General features: G+C 44.7%; 1 pseudogene; it reads left to right on the top strand.

Annotated features, from left to right (window-relative positions):
* The first annotated feature begins 289 nt into the window (after positions 1–289).
* Positions 290–1,963, top strand: LOC132242544 (transmembrane emp24 domain-containing protein 10-like; annotated as a pseudogene).
* Positions 1,964–9,751: the final 7,788 nt, after the last annotated feature.

The following is a 9,751-nucleotide window of genomic DNA, read 5'->3' as shown; positions in this document are numbered from 1 at the left end:
TATTTTATTTTTTTAAATATATTTTTATTGAACCGTCTCCGGCACCATGTTTCATTTGTCTGGAGGCCAGTGGCCAGCAAACTGCGGCTCACGAGCCACATGCGGCTCTTTGGCCCCTTGGGTGTGGCTCTTCCACAAAATACCACGTGTGGGCGTGCACACAGTGCGATTGAAACTTCGTGGCCCATGCGCAGAAGTCAGTTTTCGGCCTGGGCGAGTCTATTTTGAAGAAGCACTGTTGATATTTGGCTCTGTTGACTAATGAGTTTGCTGACCATTGGGACTCTGGCCTAAAGCCCAGCATGGCCCTTGCCAGTTAGCATTGCAGCTTTTACCCCTCCTGCTCGGCCCCGGTTCGGTTCTCGCCATCTCCTTCCATCTACCCATCAACTCCCACCAGTGCCATAGGGACCTGCTGGTGACGGGCGCATAGAGATCACCGACCAATCTGGGGGCGCTGGCGGCCTGCGCACCCACCTCAAGGTCACAGATTCTGCTGGCCATATTCTGTACTCCAAGGAGGATGCAACCAAGGAGGAATTTGCCTTTACCACTGAAGATTATGACATGTTCAAAGTGTGTTTTGAGAGCAAGGGAACAGGGCGGTTACCTGACCAACTCTAGACCCTAGACATGAAGCATGGAGTGGAGGCGAAAAATTATAAAGAGATTGCAAAAGTTGAGAAGCTCAAATCTTTAGAGGTAGAGCTACGACGCCTAGAAGACCTGTCAGAATCAGTCGTTAATGATTTTGCCTACGCGGAGAAGCGAGAGGGGAAGATGCGCGATGCCCATGAATCAACGAACACTCGGGTCCTGTACTTGAGCGTCTTTTGCATGTTCTGTCTCATTGGACGAGCCACTTGGCAGGCCTACCGTCGCTGCTTCTTCAAGGCCAGGAAGTTGATTGAGTAATAAGGCCTACTCTCCTCCCATCTTGTACCTCAGCCAGCAGAACATCACCGGGACGGGCCTGGCCTAAGGCATCCTATCAGCAGCACCATAAAGGCACGTTGGAGCTTCCTGGCCAGAACTGATGACTTTTGGTGTGGGAGGACATGGGTTACCGCTACACCCAACAAGTCATTGAGGGACTTCTTTTTAACTTGATAGGATTTTGGACTGGTTTTGCAACAATAGGACTTAAGAGAGTCGCCTGTGACAAAAAAATAGGGGCGACCTAGATAATGCCAAAGCCAGCATTTGTACTGGGTTTCCTCGTGTGATCTGTTGAACCGTGTTTTCTTTCCTTCTCCCACTTGTTCACCAGCTCGGGCTTCCACTCTAGTTCCTTTACCAAGATTTGAATGACCGTGTGGAACTTGTTTCATTCTCATTGTCCTCTTTGGATTTCTGTGTGAAAACACCCTGAACTTCATCGTAACCGCTAGCTGAAAGGTTCAGGTAGCTTCTGGAGGTATCCTTTCTTAATTTTATGTCTCATAAAAGGGTGATGGATGTAACACCTCATAGAAATGAGCTTTGAACTATAGATAACTCCTTTTAAAATTTTTCATTTTAGAGAATTTGTGCTCAAAAATAAATAAGTAAATAAATAAAAATATTTTTATTGATTTCAGAGAGGAAGAGATAGAAACATTAATGAAAAGAGAGAATCATTGATCAGCTGCCTCTTGTATGCCCCTTACTGGGGATTGAGCCCAAAACCAGGCATGTGCCCTTGACTGGAATTGAACCTGCAACACTTCAGTCCGCAGGCTGACATTCTATCCACTGAGCCAAACTAGCTAGGGCTGACCAAGCTGTTTTTAATAATCAGAGATTTTGAATCTTTCCTTTTTCTCTCTTTGAACTCATATTTTTATTCTGCTTATACCAAAGAATTCCATCCTAATAGGACATATTTTTATTCTTGAAAGTCTTTTGTCAATTACCTTAATTATCATAACAAAAAGCATATCCATTGAAATTACATTTAAAAATTTGGGGTGACCATAAAGCTGTGTTTAATAATTATCCTGGAAGATCATTTCAATTATTATCAGCATACTATTGATAAAAATAACATGAATACATTTTATAAGGAAATATATTTAATAAGAAAAAACTAATTTTGTTTTAATGTATCTCTTAATGAGCTGGATAGAACTGGCTGGTTTGGCTAAAATTAGATCAAGTATATAATTTTTGCTAAAATTAGGTCAGGTATCAATTTAGCATAATTACATATTATGTATGGCTAAATTGAGATAGGGTTTAATCTCAGTTTTATTCCCCTATCTTTTTGTGCTTTATTATTAATGTAAATGTTGAGCAAAATTTGTTCTTGTAAATAAGTAGGTAGAAACAGGAATTTTGTTACAGCAATGCCCGCAGTTCTTTGCACGCTCAGAATCATATGGCAAAAATCATGGGGAAATCTAGCACCAAATTTGCTTTTAATATTCTCTCAGTTGAGAACTTGATTGTAGATCTTTGAAAGTGAAATAGAAAACCATCTAATTGCAAATGGAATTGTTACTCATTCATTAATGTAACTCCTTTCTCAGCACAATACCAATACCAATACTTATGCTGTGTTTCTAATTATCTCTGTGGATTACAGAGGTTTTTCTACCAAAAGGTAATACACTATAGGAAGATTAGGGTAAGAAGGGGCCTTTCTCCTTTAAAATATGACATAATGGGGAAGAGATGTGTGAAAGAAGAGGTGGAAATTTTTTATCCTGAGGCAGATCAGGTTTTTAAAATTATTTTTTAGCTTTATTAATATACTAGCGGCCCAGTGCATGAAATTCGTGCACGGGGTGGGGGGAGGGGTGTTCCTCAGCCTGGCCTGCACCCACTCCAATCTGGGACCCCTCAGGGAGTGTCTGACTGCCGGTTCAGGCCCAGTCTCCCAGGCCCAGTCAAACCGGGACCGCTGGCTCCTAACTGCTACCTGCCTGCCTGCCTGATTGCCCCCTAACCGCTGCCCTGCCTGCTCGATTGATGCCTAACTGCTCCCCTGCTGGCCTGTTCGCCCTAAACTGCCCTCTCCTGCTGGCCATCTTGTGGCAGCCATCTTGGGATGATGTGAGGGCGGCATCGTGTGAAGGCGCGAGGACCACCTAGGCTTTTATTAGTATAGACTAGAGGCCCGGTGCACAAAAATTTGTGCACTCGGGGGGAAGAGGGGGGCCCCCTCAGCCGGGCCTGTGCCTTCTCCCAGTCTGGGACCCCTCAGGAGATAACGACCTTCTGGCTTAGGCCTGCTCCCGGGTGGCAGAGGGCAGGCCCAATCCCTAGGTGCAGCCCCTGGTTGGGCTCAGAGCAGAGCCGATAGGGGAGTTGGGGCGCCGCCCCTGTCATGCACAGAGCAGGGCGGATTGGGAGGTTGTGATGCCACCCTCAGTCACGCTCAGGGTAGGGCTGATTGGGGGGTTGGGGCACCGCACCCTGTCACACTCAAGGCAGGGTCGATGGGGAGGTTGTGGCGCCACCCCCTGTCACTCACAGAGCAGGGCCCATCAGGGGGGTTGGGGCTCCATACCCTGTCACGCACAGAGCAGGGTCGATCAGGGGGTTGGGGAGCTCCCCCCTGTCATGCACAGAGCAGGGCCCATCAGGGGGATGGGGAGCTCCCCCCTGTCATGCACAGAGCAGGGCGGATCAGGGGCTTGGGGCGCCGCACCCTGTCACACACAGAGCAGGGTCGATCAGGGGTTTGGGGCGCCGCACCCTGTCATACACAGAGCCGCAGGGCGATCATGGGGTTGGGGAGCTCCACCCTATCAGGCACAGGGCAGGGCTGATCAGGGGGTTGGGGCGCCTTCCCCTGTCATGAACAGAGCAGGGTGGATAGGGAGGTTGTGGCCCTGCCCCCTGTCACACACAGATCCGCAGGGCGATCAGGGGGTTTGGGCGCTGCCCCCTGTCATGCTGATCCCAGTGCAGGGAGGCCTCGCGGCTCCGCTTATCCCGGTGCTGGGAGGGTGTCCTGGATCAGGGTGGGGGTTCCCACTGGGGTGCCTGGCCAGCCTGGGTGAGGGGATGATGGCTGTTTTCAGGCTGGCAGGTGACTGAAGCTCCCAACCGCTCCTTTTTTTCTTTCTTTTTTTTTATTCTGGGCCAGCTTTAGCTCTGAGGCTCCAGCTCTTAGGCCTCTGCTGCTAAAAGCAGGTTCCTGACCTTTGTTTACCTTCTGTATTTGAAACAATGTTGCGATCCTGCTGGCTGAAGCCCGGCGACTAAAGCAGGTTTCTGGGGTTTTGTTTAGCTCAGGGGTGGGCAAACTTCTTGACTCGAGGGCCACAATGGGTTCTTAAACTGGACTCAGAAGAAGGAGCTGCGGCTGTGTTTCCCGACGTTGCCATGTTAACACTGCTGCTGGTGAAGGAGCGGAGGGGATAGCAAGAGAACCCTCTGCTCTTTCGGCTCCGCGGGCCGGATAGAACAGCCGAACAGGCCGGATCCGGCCTGTGGGCCGTAGTTTGCCCACAGCTGGTTTAGCTTCTATATTTGTAACATAGTTGCTTAGAGTTGCAGCTCAGAGGCAGGCAGTGGCAGGCGGGAACGTTGGAGTCCTCCGTCACTGAAGCAAGCAAGCCTTGTGTTTGCTTCTAGCTGCCTGGCTGCCGGCCGCCATCTTGGCTGGCAGTTAATTTGCATATCGCACTGATTAGCCAATGGGAAGGGTAGTGGTCGAACGCTAATTACCATGTTTCTCTTTTATTAGATAGGATAATTGATAAAATTATAAAATAAAGTGTATAACACGATAATTTGATATAAGTATACATTGTGAAAGAATTTGTCCCATCGAATTAATGAATACATTCATCACCTCACATATTTATTTTTTTGGTGGAGAAAGACGGTGAGAACATGTAAGTTTTAGTCTCCTGGCAAATTTCAATTATGCTCTACAGAGTTGTCAACTATAGTCACCATGTTATACATTAGATCCTCAGCTCTTATTCATCCTGTAACTGAAAGTTTGTATCCTTTTATCAACTTCTCTCTATTTCTCTCAACCCCCAGTTGCTGGAAACCACTTTCTACTCTCTGTTTCTATGAGTTTGGCTTTTTCTTAGATTCCCCATATAAGCGGTACCATGCAGTATTTGTCTTTTTCTGTCTGGCTTATTTCACTTAGCATAATGCCCTGCAGGTTCATCCATGTTGTTGTAAATGACAAGATTTCCTTATTTTTTTTTAAGGCTGAATAATAATCCAGCGTGTGTGTGTGTGTGTGTGTGTGTGTGTGTGTCACATTTTTCTGATCCATTCACCTGGTGACGGACATGTAGTTGTTTCCATACTTTGTCTATTGTGATTAAAGCTGCAACGAGCATGGGAGTACAGGTATCTCTTCAAGATAGTGATTTCATTTCCTTTAGATATATACCCGGAAGCGGGATTGCTAGATCATGTGGTAGTTCTATTTTTCATTTTTTGACGAACTCCTTACTGTTTTGTATAAAGGCTGCACTAATTTACATTCCCACCAATGGTGTACAAGAGTTCCTTTTTCTCCACATCCTTATAAATACACATTTGTCTTTTAGAGGATAGCCATTCTAACACGTGTGAGGTAATATCTCATTGTGGTTTTGATTTGACTTATATTTGTGCTGATTAGTGATGCTGAGCACCTTTTTATGTACCTGTTGGGCCATCTGTATGTCCTTGGGAAAATATCTATTCAGATCCTTTGCCTATTTTTAAATTGGGTTATTTCCCTTTTTGCTAGTGTTCCTAGCAAATTTTGCATAGTAAACTTTTACTGGTTATGTGGTTAGCAAATATCTCCTCCCATTCCAAAGGTTGTCTTTTCTTTTTGTTGATGGTTTCCTTTGCAGTGCAAAACATTTTAGTTTAATGTAGTCCCACTTGTTTACTTTTTCTTTTGTTGCCTTTGATTTTGGTGTAAAATCCAAAAAAAAATCACTGTCAAAACCAGTATCAAAGAACTTCCTCCCCCCCTCTTTGTTTTCTTCTAGTTTTACAGCTTCAGATCTTACATTCAAGTCTTTAATCCACTTCGAGCTGTTTTTGTGTAAGCGTAAGATAGAGATCCCATTTCATTCTTTTGCATGTGACTGTCCAATTTTCCCATCACCATTTATTGATAATATTATGTTTGTTTGCTATGATCTTGTGGGTCTCTTGGAAGCAAGGCCCATTGACTTTCAGAGCTGGGGGTTTTGGTGGCCAACTGAGCGGGCGTCTTTAAAGTTGGGGCACTCAGTATAGAGTCCAAACCCTTCACTCCTCAGGGAGAAGGTTCCCGCTTCGTTGTATGGTGCAGCGCGGGGGGTGAGGTTGATGGAGACAGTGTGTCTCAGCTTTTACCTGTTTTGATGTGGGTATTTTCTTATTTGTCTGATATGTGGGAGTTGCTTGGCTAGTTTCTGGATCTCGTTCAGAGGGAATTGCTCCACAGGTGGCTGTACTACCATTGCATCCACGGGAGAATGGGAGCTCATGAGGCGCCTCCTCTTTTGCCCTCTTGGGCCATGCTCCATACATTATTTTTGCAGAATAGTTTTAAGTAGTGCAAAGGGAAACTGAATATCCAGAATCCTGATCCTTTAAAACTCTCCTTGGCCTTCATAGCTCTTAAAAAGTCTTCCTATACCATCGTGTGTGTGTGTGTGTGTGTGTGTGTGTGTGTGTATAGTATATATAGGTATAGTTTGAAGACTGCTACCCTAAAACAGCACAACTTGCCTAAGTAGTATCCCCTCATTGACATAAAACATTCACAAATTTTTAAAATTTTAAAAGAATGAGAATGACTAACCATTGAAACCAGTATTTATTTTATTTTTGTTTTATATTTCAATGACAATTTACATTCAATATTATTTTGTATTACTACCAGGTGTACAGCATAGTAGTTAGACAATCCTATACTTTGCAAAATGTTCTCCATAATATTTCTAGTACCCACCTGGCACCTTACATAGTTATTACATTACTAGGGGCCCGGTGCACGAAATTCGTGCACTGGGTGTGTGTGTGGGGGGGGGGGTGTCCCTCAGCCCAGCCTGCCCCCTCTCACATAGTGGGAGCCCTCAGGTGTTGACCCCCATCACCCTCCAATCGCAGGATCGGCCCCTTGCCCAGGCCTGACGCCTCTGGCTGAGGCGTCCGGCCCGGGCAGCGGGGACCCACAGCTGCAGCGGCCCCACGATCGTGGGCTCTGCTTTAGGCCCAGGCAAGGGACCCCTAGCTCCTGGGACTGCCAGCTTCGACCATGCTCAGCTCCCATCGCTGGCTCCACCCCTACTTCTTGCTATCACTGGCCAGGGCAGAAAAGGCGCCTGATTCTCTGATCATGGCTGGGGGGCAGGGCAAAGGCGGCCCCAGGGCCGCCTTTGCCCTGCCCCCCGGCTCTTAGCTCCCCCCTGGGTTTCTGATCACTGTCAGTGGCAGGGGGCTTCTTCCTGCTTTCCCTTTCGCCTCCCTGCATTGTGCCTACATATGCAAATTAACCGCCATCTTGTTGGCAGTTAACTGCCAATCTTAGTTGGCAGTTAATTTGCATATAGCCCTGATTAGCCAATGAAAAGGGTATCGTCGTACGCCAATTACCATTTTTCTCTTTTATTAGTGTAGATTATTGATTATATTCTTTATACTGTACTTTACATCCCATAACTATTTTGTAATTACCAATTTGTACTTCTTAATCCCTTCACCTTTTTCACCCAGTCCCCCACGCCCTCTCCCCTCTGACAACCATCTGTTTTCTGTTTATGAGTCTATTTCTTTTTTAAAATATGTATTTTTTTATTGATTCCAGAGAGGAAGGGAGGAGGAGGATAGATAGATAGCAACATCAATGATGAGAGAGAATCATTGGCTGCCTCCTGCATGCTCCCCCCTGGGGATCGAGCCTGCAACCTGGGCATGTGCCCTGACTGGGAATCCAACCCCAACCTCCTGGTTCATAGGTCGATGCTCACCACTGAGTCCAGTTCTTGAGGAAATACACTTCTAAAGCAGAGGGTAGGTAGGCAGAAGAGGAGTAGTGGTTTACTGTTCTTGGTCCTGCCATTTCATAGCCAAACGAAAACTTCCTCCTAAGCTTTGCTGCCAGTTGATAATGTGCCCTGGACCCCGTTCCCAGGCCCCACCTTCAGAGATTCTGACCCAGAATGCCTGTGGGGGGCAGCACTCCACGCAGCTGGACAGAGGTGGCCCTTCGGTTACACTTTGGGAAATATTCACCTAAAGGGAGTGTCCTGGAGAATGTATAAATTGAAATTGGTAGAGGTGGTCTATAAAATGAAAAAGTTAAGAATTAAAGGTGTGTGGGTTAAGCTGGATTTGGAGCAAGGAGGACCACTACAAAATGCACGCATTATGAGTTCGGAATTGTTTTAAACAAGAAGAGCACAAACTTGCCTGTGGTCATTGTTCGTCTCCAGCATATCTGAGGTCCGATGTGAGCTCAACCTGGTGAGCTTGCCCTATGCTCTGGAGCCTGTGCTCACCCAGGCAAGAAGAGGACCCATTGAGTCACCTTACCATTCCTGTAACAGAGCATTTTACATGCTTAAGAGAAGCTGAAAACATCTCGCGCTATAAGCTATTCTACAGGCTAAACAATTTGAATTAAAAAGAGACCTGATTTTAACAAGATCTTAATTGTCCAAAAATGCCTGGAGTTCTTTTACAAAATTTTTAAGTAGGTGGAGGAAGGCACTGTAAAGAAGACAAATAAATCAATATAACTTGATACATTATAACAGGAGGAAAATTACAATTACACTAGGTAATTTTTATTCATTAGTGTTTATAGTGCAGATGTGCTGTAAAAATAAAAGACAATGACAAGCTAAAATAAGAAATGGTGCACTCTTTGGAATAAAAGGTAGAATTTTTAGTGTTGTTAGATTTGCATGTTTAATTGCCTACTTAGTTATCTTTAGAAATACTAAAAGGTTATTTATTTACATATAAATGTAAAATCCTTTACAGCAAAAGGCATTAGAGTCCTTATACAGAACTCAGCCTATCTCAGCCTCTGGAGGGGCTAATGAATTGAGGATATTAAAGTACCCCATGTACCTTTATATTTGTAAAAATGATTATTTCTTTTTCACCTACAAGGACAAGATGAAATGTGACTATAAGGTAAGGTGACTTTTTACTACTGAATGTTTTAAACATGCAAAAACAGACTAGTGCAATGAGCTTCAGATGTCTATCCATTAATATTATTTCGTCTACTCCCCACACTTAACCTTTCCTCCCATCACTGGATTATTTTAAAGCAAATCCCACACTATTTCACCTTATTATTTCAATATGTCTCTCCAAAATATGACTATCACACCTAATACCATTATCACACCTAAAAATTATCATTATCACACCTAAAAATTAACAATATGTGACTATTTTAAAACACGTTAGAATTTGCACATCCAGTGGAGTGTTCTTTTCAAAGAATCTTCCTTAGAGGCTATAATTGATGCTAGAATTTCTCAAAATATTTTTGGAATACTTCTCAGGGTTATTTTCAGAATTTGCTATATACTGTTTAATTATCCCAATTGATGATAAATCTTCAGTCTTCCAAGATGGAAAACAGTCAAGTCTTTGGGGAAAGAAACCCCAGTAAGTAGGAGGAGTGATCAGACTGGGAGTGGCTGGTTTTGTTAAAGAAAGTAATATGAGGCACAAGGCGTGTCCCTTTCATGAAAGGAGTCTCATGCTCATAAAGGAGCTGAGAAATTACCTACTCAGTGACCAGAGGTGCTGGGGGAGGAAAAGAGCTCTGTTGTATTGGGAG

Source organism: Myotis daubentonii, chromosome 10, assembly GCF_963259705.1.
Source record: "Myotis daubentonii chromosome 10, mMyoDau2.1, whole genome shotgun sequence".
Taxonomy (NCBI): domain Eukaryota; kingdom Metazoa; phylum Chordata; class Mammalia; order Chiroptera; family Vespertilionidae; genus Myotis; species Myotis daubentonii.
The sequence above is the reverse complement of the archived record's forward strand: the minus strand, read 5'-3'. Positions and strand labels throughout refer to the sequence as shown.